The sequence below is a fragment of the Staurois parvus genome, unplaced genomic scaffold (genome assembly GCF_062004578.1).
Source record: "Staurois parvus isolate SC_StPar_1 unplaced genomic scaffold, SC_StPar_1.0 ptg000089l, whole genome shotgun sequence".
Taxonomy (NCBI): domain Eukaryota; kingdom Metazoa; phylum Chordata; class Amphibia; order Anura; family Ranidae; genus Staurois; species Staurois parvus.
The window spans coordinates 4782596-4791390 of record NW_028317885.1 but is presented as its reverse complement, the minus strand read 5'-3'; the positions used below and the strand labels follow the sequence as shown (position 1 = coordinate 4791390).

The 8795-nt window shown below is 44.4% G+C and overlaps 1 pseudogene; it reads left to right on the top strand.

Moving 5' to 3' along the window:
* The first annotated feature begins 1309 nt into the window (after positions 1–1309).
* On the top strand, positions 1310–1424 carry LOC149468357 (U2 spliceosomal RNA; annotated as a pseudogene).
* The last annotated feature ends 7371 nt before the right edge of the window (positions 1425–8795 follow it).

The window sequence follows — 8795 nt, the reverse complement described above, 5'->3', positions numbered from 1 at the left end:
TGTGGAATTGGCGGTGCTTGTCCCCCCTCAGCACTCTCAGATGATTGATTTGTTCCCTGGGTCCGGCCCAGCAGCTCCTAGAGCAGATTGTCTCTCCTCACACACACACATGCACTCTGTGACTGACGTTATGAGTATATTTTTTGTTCTTGTATATTTTTAAGAAACCTTGGATAATGCACTAGGTGTTTGTGCCACCTGTATGCTTTTTTCCAGTTGTACAATAACACCTATCACTTCCAGGCACAAGGATACACTTGTTTTTCATGGTGCAATGCTCCCTGCACCCATGTGAATGATGCCTTGGTGTACCTGTGGTGCTGGTACTAGACTATTTTGCTCCCTAGGCGAGACCAGCTACTTGCACCCCCCCCCATAAATAAATAAATACAAAACAGTAGAAAATATCAAATCAACAAAACATTCAACAAATAAAAACATTTATAAACAGTAGAAAATATTAAATCAACAAAACATGAAACTGCTACATTTCTTTTAATTTGCAAAAATAAGTGCCATAAGATGCCACCAGCACCAATATTAAAGACAAAATCAGTGACACGGATGAACTGTATATGAGGCTAGCAGTGGCAGGGTGACAACTGCAGTGAGTGGAGGATGATGGATCCACACTCTGACAGATCCTAGGCTGGAATTTTCCAGGCACAGGGGGGAGATAAAATGTTGTGACAGCAGGCAGCCCACACACACAGAGAGAACACCTGAACTGAGCAATCCCACACAGTGACAGATCCAACACAACACGCCACCACCAACACTGACACAGATCAGCAGGCCCAGCAGGCATTAGAAGAGCAGGCAATGGGATCGTGATGATGTCATCACTCACTGACACATTGCACATGTGATGGATGGCTAGCTGGGCCACCCTCACACAGACACAAGACATCAGACACCTTGCTCCGCAGGCGTGGCTCCACCTGCTGATGAATGGGAAGAGTAGGGCTGTAACTCCACAGTGAGCAGCAGCCACCAGCTGGCTTGCAGTAAGGGACTGAGTCTAAGAGGAACACTGGAAGGAGCAGCAGCTCAGCTGATACACTGGCATCAGACACCCGGCATCTTCCTCTGTCCTTTCTTCCTCTCCTCTGCCACCCCTCCCCTCAGCTGGAGGATCATTCATGATGTGGTGGCTTCCCACACAGAGAGAGTGCCAGTCTGAGCTACGCCCAGGCATCCCTAGGTAGCAGTGCGCCCTAGGCAGCTGCCTAGTTTACCTAGTGGAAGCACCTGCCCTGGGTACCTGAGAGTGCTAGGTGTTAGTGTACAGCAATCCCTACAAATCAATATCGCTTCTCGGCCTTTTGGCTAAGATCAAGTGTAGTATCTGTTCTTATCAGTGTCCAGTGGGGGTGCTACCGACCATTCTAGTTTACGGGGATGGTTGTTGTACAGTACCCTCACTGGTATGATGGGGGTCCGGAAGGCTAGTACCGGAGGGACAGAAACCAGGGAGCGCCATGATTCGTTCTGGGGCCTTGGGAGTAATTCCTCTGGGGAGACCGGAAAGACCCAGTTCCTCCTGGTTTGAGCATGCTACCTTGGTCTGGCCTGGGGTCGGGGACGCAAAAAGTCCGCAAACTCAGTGCCCCCTGGGGAAGACGCTCTCAGGGGTGTCACTAGTAACACTTGGGTGTGGGACCCCACGGTGTGAAGATGACACATGGCCACTGTTTTTCACCTCTTTTTGCACAGCGCCCTAAGGACCAGGTCTTTTGGCTAAGTCCAGGGCAATTTTTGCTACAGGCCTCAGGGCCTGGTCTGTGCACTATTAGGCACGGTACCACTTTTTTATTTTATTCTATTTATTTAAATCACTCCCACGTTTTGTCACTTTTTGCTTTCTTATGTGTGTGTTTTTCACGGATGGAGGGTGTGGGTCCTCGGGCCTTACCTGAAGTCTAGGGGGAGGATGTGTGGCCATACGGTTCCTTCCTCCCCTGATCCCTAGGGGGTTTTCTCTTCGGGAGAACCCCCTTGCCTAGTACTGGATGTCCGGCTTCGGCTGGGCATAAGGAACGGTGGTCCACCAGGCCTTTTGGCCAGGAGGACCAAATGGGAACCTTGTCCCTGTCAGGAGCTTTGTGCCCCGGGGGATCGGGTGAACGGTCCAACCCTTTCGGGGGTAGGACAAACACACCCCTAAGTGCACGTTTTTCGTGTGTGTGTTCTTGCACTTGCACTTTTTTGCGGACACTTACGGGTTTTTACGTTATAGTTGCACGTTTGCGGACTTAAAAAAAAAAATCCCTACAAATCAATGACAGGCTGTGGCTATACTCTGGTAACCACACACCCTAGCATTTCCTTATGTACAGGGATAGATCAGCAGTCCTGGACACACACTATTCACATCTGGGTCACATACCCTTCCCTGCATGCATGTAAATGCATGGACATGTCTTTACCAGCGTACAGCTACTGCCTGTCATTGGTTTGTACAGACAGCTGTACACTAACACCTATCACTTCCAGGCACAGATATACACTCATTTTTTCATGGTGTACAGCTCTCTGATCCCATGTGAATGTGCCCTATAAGTCACAGTGCAGCTCAGTAACACCCATCACATGTTATGTGAGCTTTTCCTTTGGCATGTTCCTGGCACATCTGTTCAGTGCTACCTAAACATGTCCACATGATATTAAATGGGTTTAATTTTAGTCTATGATAACTAAGCCTGTAGTGCAAATGAGACTCTCCAAAACCAAGCCCTTGTCCTATCTACTTGCACTGATCTCTGTTCATGACCCCCCACATGTATAGCCAATACACCCTCCCCACAGCACAACTCAAGATGATTCAAATCACATGTATTGTTTGATAACTGGGCGGATGCAAGCAATTGTCTTCTGTACTCCTCCCCTTATTCCTTGTAAATGACTCCTTGCTGTGTACTTCAGTATCTTTACAATGGTGCTTACAATAATGCTTCATGGTGTGTGCAGAGTGGTGTTCATTGAAAATAATTGCTTGCCTCATCGGGAACTATATATAGCATAGGTAGCATATGTTGCATGCTACTCGTAGCTCCTTTGTATTAAACCACATGTGCAAGAGGTAAAAAAGGAAGGAAAAAAATGTGATTCAGTCTCAGTGGTGCTGAAGATATTAATTCAGCTGCGATTTCATTCATTACAGTAAGCAAATGGTATATAGTCTTCAGACATGTTACGGCTCATAAAACTTTATTTGGCATGAATATTGGAAAGTACATATGGGCATGAATGCTGATACAGGAAAATATACTGAATTAGAAATATAAGGAGGTAATTGATCAACTGTGGGTATAGGATTATAACTTTTTTTTTTTATGGTTGAACTGAATGGATTTTTATCTTTTTTCAGCCATACTGATGGCTTATTGATTACAAGTATTTTGAAAGCACCGACAATTTATGCAGTTGAAGTCAATGTGCATACTATATGTTGACATCAGTCCTTGTCCTCAAGCAGCTTATAATCTAAAGTCCCTATCTCACATGCAGGGCCGCTCTTAGTAAGGGTAGAGCCAGCGCTCGTGCACTATGCCCAGGCTCCATTAGTTCCTCAGGCGATCTCGGTGCTGAAAGGGGACTCTTTAACCACTCCCGACCGGCCGTTGTATATAAATGGCCGGATGGTGGCAGTGCAGGGGCGGGTGGCTGTTTATAAACGGCCTCCCCGCACCCTGCTTCTGCGTGCTCCCTGGGAGCGTGCAGCACCGCGATCCGGTGCCCGCTGTGTCCTCCAGACACAGTGAAACACCGATCGTCGGACACGATCATACATAAATGGCCGGACAGGAGCAGTGCAGAATTGGGTGGCCGTTTATAAACGTCCTCCTGCATGACCTGCTTGTCCGCGTTCCCTGGGAGCTCGTGGCACCGCAATCCGGTGCCCACTATGTCTGGAGGACACAGCGGAACACCGATCGCTGTACGGGACCTCTGTACGAGGTCTTGATCTGGTGATCACTGATTGGCCAATCAGTGATCACATGCAAAGTAGTAAGCAAGATGTCACTTCTGACATCATTGCTTACTATTATTTATTTATTTATTTATTTATTTCAGGTACTTATATAGCGCTGTCAGTTTACGCAGCGCTTTACACATATATATATTGAACATTCACATCAGTCCCTAACCCTCAAGGGGTGTACAATCTAAGGTCCCTAACTCACATTCATACATACACACATTAGGGCCAATTTAGACAGGATCCAATTAACCTACCAGCATGTCTTTGGAGTGTGGGAAGAAACCGGAGCACCCGAAGGAAACCCACGCAAGCACAGGGAGAACATGCAAACTCCATGCAGGAGGTGCCATGGACGGAAATCGAACCCACCCATTTACTACATGTGAAATCTGTGAATGATCACAGAGGTCACATGGTACAAGGCTATTCACAACAGCCTTGTACCATGTGACAAGCTGTGACCAATCACAGCTCACTCAGTAGTTCTCAATGGCTGCAAGAATGCAGGCAGAGAGAAAGAGAAATTTTTGTTTTTATATCCCATATGGGTGTAAAAGCAATCAGTGTAAAAAAAAAAAAAAAATCTTCATCACCCCCCAAAAGTAGTACAGTGTCACCATGGTGACACTGTACTGCTAGGGTGACCGTATGTAAAAAAAAATAATAATAATATTAAAATAAATAATAATATAAAAAAAAATAAAAATGTAAAAAAAAGTTTAAAAATTATAATTTTTGGTTATAAAGTAAGTTGGCTTATTTTTTTTTTTTTTTACTAAAAAGATAACGGAATAAATTTTGGCCAAGATTTATGATGAAATATTATTTATTTGCAAAATTTTATAAGAAAAACACTTTTTTTCAAACTTTTTTGGACATTTTCATTTACATAGCAAAAAAAATAAATAAATACGACCAAAATAAAGTTTTATCTGTCTTAAAAAAAATGGTAAAAAATTCATATGGGTATAGTGTTGCATGACCGCTCAATTGTCATTCAAAGTGTGATAGCACTGAAAGCTGAAAATTGCCCTGGTCAGGAAGGGGGTAAAAGTGTCCGCAATGGAAGTGGTTAAATATCTTCAGGCACATGCACAGTAATTCCACAGGCCATGGCTCCCAATATTTCAGAAGTTTCTCTGGCCCCATTGATTCAGCAGCAGGAGCTGGGGACAATTTATTAACTTTAGGGAGCACACAGGGTAATTCTCCATGCCGTAACTCCTGACAATTTAATTAAAGTTATGGCCTCTTCTATATCAGTCCACTGGGACAAGCTGGTGCTTTAATTTTCGCGAGTGGCCTGATCCCTAAAATGAGTAAATATTCCCCTCTCTATCCCTGGCTTGTGATGCTGAACTGGTGGGGCTTTTATTTTATTACTGGGAGATATGGCTGGTGGGATTTCTATGCGGACACAATAAGGTATTTAAGATGCCTTCTCTGTGTGGGGTGGAGTGGGTCCAGCCCTGTCAGGCAGGGTGTATCAGGGGCTGTCATACAGGCTGTATATGTGACTCTGGTGGCCAACTTGGGCGAGGCAGAGTCTATTTAGGACCATGGCTCCCAGGTTTGGGTGTATTTGCAAGTGGGTAGCGTAGGGACAGGTCACCCATCTGTCAGGAGAAGTGAATAGTGGTAGGAACAGGATAGACACATCCTTCTTGGAATCCTCCTATATGAGTGCCGACCAGCCAGGCTGCATTCTGCCCTCTGTCGGCACGTCCAAGACCTGCTCCGTTCCACATTGATGCTACAACCTGTGAGTGTTCCCTGTTGGATGCCTTTCTTCCGGATTGTTTGTATAGTTGAATGTTGACCTTAAAGTATTACTAAACCCAGGACCCTATCTGGTCTCCCACAGTACACAGAACATAGAAGTGCAATTATTTTAGTAAAAATAAACTGCTAAATACCTTTTCTCATCAGCAGTTAGAGCAGTCTTGTGACTTCTATCAGTGTCCAGCCGAGCACTGGTTAAAGCTTGGAGGAGTTTTCATTCTGCTCTAGGAGGATGCAGAACCCCTGACCTCTGTCTAGACAGTGCCGATTGGCCCTGTGCTGATCACATGCACTCTCCCAAGTGAAAAAAAGTCTCTAGCAATATACACCAAACTGAGCATGTTCAGAGTGACTCCACACAATATGTCTTAGCAGGTGATAAGAGAGGGAGCTGGAGGAAAGAGAGGATCAGAGAAGACAGGATCAAATAGTGTTTTTACACAGTACAGTTGGTTAACCCCTTAGGTTTCCCTTAGGTTCCATAGTGAGTATAACAAGCATGCTTTAATGCATATACAGAATGATTTTACTGTTGTGGGTTTAGTAACACTTTAATACAAGTTCTGTTCCTGCAACTGGACTTTGTGTATCTATTCCCACAACACTACACTGCACCTCCCCACAGGCACATGGGAGGAAACCCACAACCACAGGGAGAACATGCAAACTCCATGCAGGTAGTGGGATGGTTGTGTTTCCAATTGGGGACAAGTGGCAAGACTGCAATGTACTAAGCCACTGTGTGTACTTGATTTCAATTGTAAGCTTCCATGAGCAGGGCCCTCCTAACCCTGTTTGACTGAATTGTATAGTAACCATACTTTCTCCCTTTATTTTGTGCTTTGCAAACCATTGACACTATATAAATCCTGTATAATAATAATAATAACTTGAAGAGCAGCAAAGAAGATCATACTAATAAACTATAGGCTTAGGGTGACCGTACATGACAAGTCATTTGACAAAATGGAGCATCATTTGTGACAATCGACCACATAGGGATTAATGACAAAACAATTACAGGTCTATCCAGGCATAAGAAGAACTGGTGGCTGCATGCTCGGATTTTCTAACATGGTGCCAATTTTCTGGGAATGGTAGCTTTGCATAGAAATCGCCCTTTCGCCACATGTGTATCACATCTGTTTATTAGGCGAGTTGGGGGAAAAAAACTGTGATTCAAGAGAAAACAGACAGATGGCTTACCACCTGTCATTCTCATAAAGGGATGTGTCTTGTAATGGGCACCCTTAGAAGCAAAGGCTAGACAGGCTTGGGCTTGTAATCTTCTGTAATTCTGCAGGGCCCTGTGATTCTGACAAAAAAAATACACACAATAGTCATCAAGGCTACAGCTTTTCAGTGCCATCTTTGCTATGTTTATGCCCTATGATGTCACTGAGCTGTGTGAAATAACATAATGTTACTGTACAAATGCACATCCAGCAATGCATGATAACAAGACTAGCTAGACCTTCTCATCTACATAAAGAACCAGCAAATGAGTGAAAAAAAAGTCCTAATTATTTCCTTTCATCTGGAATTAGAAATCACATTTTTCTAGGTCATTTGACCTTTATTTTAACTCCAATGTGCTGAGCTTATATGTAGTAATTATTTTTATTATCCAGAAATTGTATGAACAGATCAATGGCCACGTCTGTGACAGACTGGACCATAGATTCTGTCTGAAGCTGATTTTATTTACATGTAATGGCAGCTAAATGTTGCTTTTTAAATCAATTTTCACATAATAACATTCTTCCAGCTTGGACCAATGTAAGTGTAGTGCTCACCCCCGGAGAGACCATTGAGAATATGCCCAGGTATCCCTTGCTAGTACAGAGGATGCCTACCACAGACACCGTTCCATGCATACCGACAATACAGAATCAGTCTAGGGAATATTTTTTTAGGATTCATTACTGAGAGACTTGAAACAGGAGAGGGGTTCATATATAGGACATCTGGACTCTATAAGAGCAATTCTGGTCCAGAGGTGGACTGACAACTCATGGAGCCCCCGGGCAATAGTGGATCATGGGGCCCCTGTGTCCTTGCCCAAACTCAAAAAAGCCTATGAAAAAGGTACCAGGGGCATCTCATGGGGCCCCCTACTGACCCCGGGCCCTCGGGCAGTGCCTGAGTTTCCAAATGGTCAGTCCGCCCCTGTTCTGGTCTATATATCATCTTTTGGTACTTTGTTCCTTTCTAGTACTTGCACACCCAAGCAAGGAGTCCAAAGCAAGAACTTTACTCACAATGTCCCAGGAGCTGTCTGCCACCCAGCATCCACAGGTAGTTCCTCAGTTAGGGAGAAAAAGGTTCTTTCTCTAGACCACGACTCCAAGATGATGTACTCCAGCAAATAATTCTTTAGAAATCTTCCCCAGGTCCTCAGCCCAGCACCTGCTGCAGCCTATACTTAAATTTCTAGTTTCACTAGCTATCTCCCGGGACAGCAGCCCCAGGAGAACTGGAACCATCCCTGGAGATGAAAAAACACTTTGGAAAAGCCTCCCAAATATTTATCACATCCTCAGCCACCTTCTGGATGCCTCCTTCCAGGGATTGACTGAGACATCATGAATATTTATACTGGACATTTGATTCTCCCTGCCCTATATTCTGGAAGTTTCCTCCAAAAGTACTTGGGAGGAATCAAACGCAAAGCTAAATAAACCCTGACCGGACAAAATCAATTAATTACTGCTCCACTGATTACAGTGAGGCCAAAAACTAAATTTAGTTTAACAACCTAACTAGAGAAGGGCTCTACATCAGTATGTATGTTCCATAGTGTATCTGTAGGATCCTTATGGAAGCCAGACATCATTGTAGTAGGCACTGCTACTACAGTGAATGCTGCGATCTCCTGGGTACTATGCAGAAAGGCCACACTGCTGCATTGTGAACACAGGAAGTCACTCACTTGGCAGGGAACAATTTACATTTTCTCAGCAAATTGAATGCATTCTCTGGTTTCACAAGGTGGATAGGTAGGGTGGTGACATAATGATCTCCACCA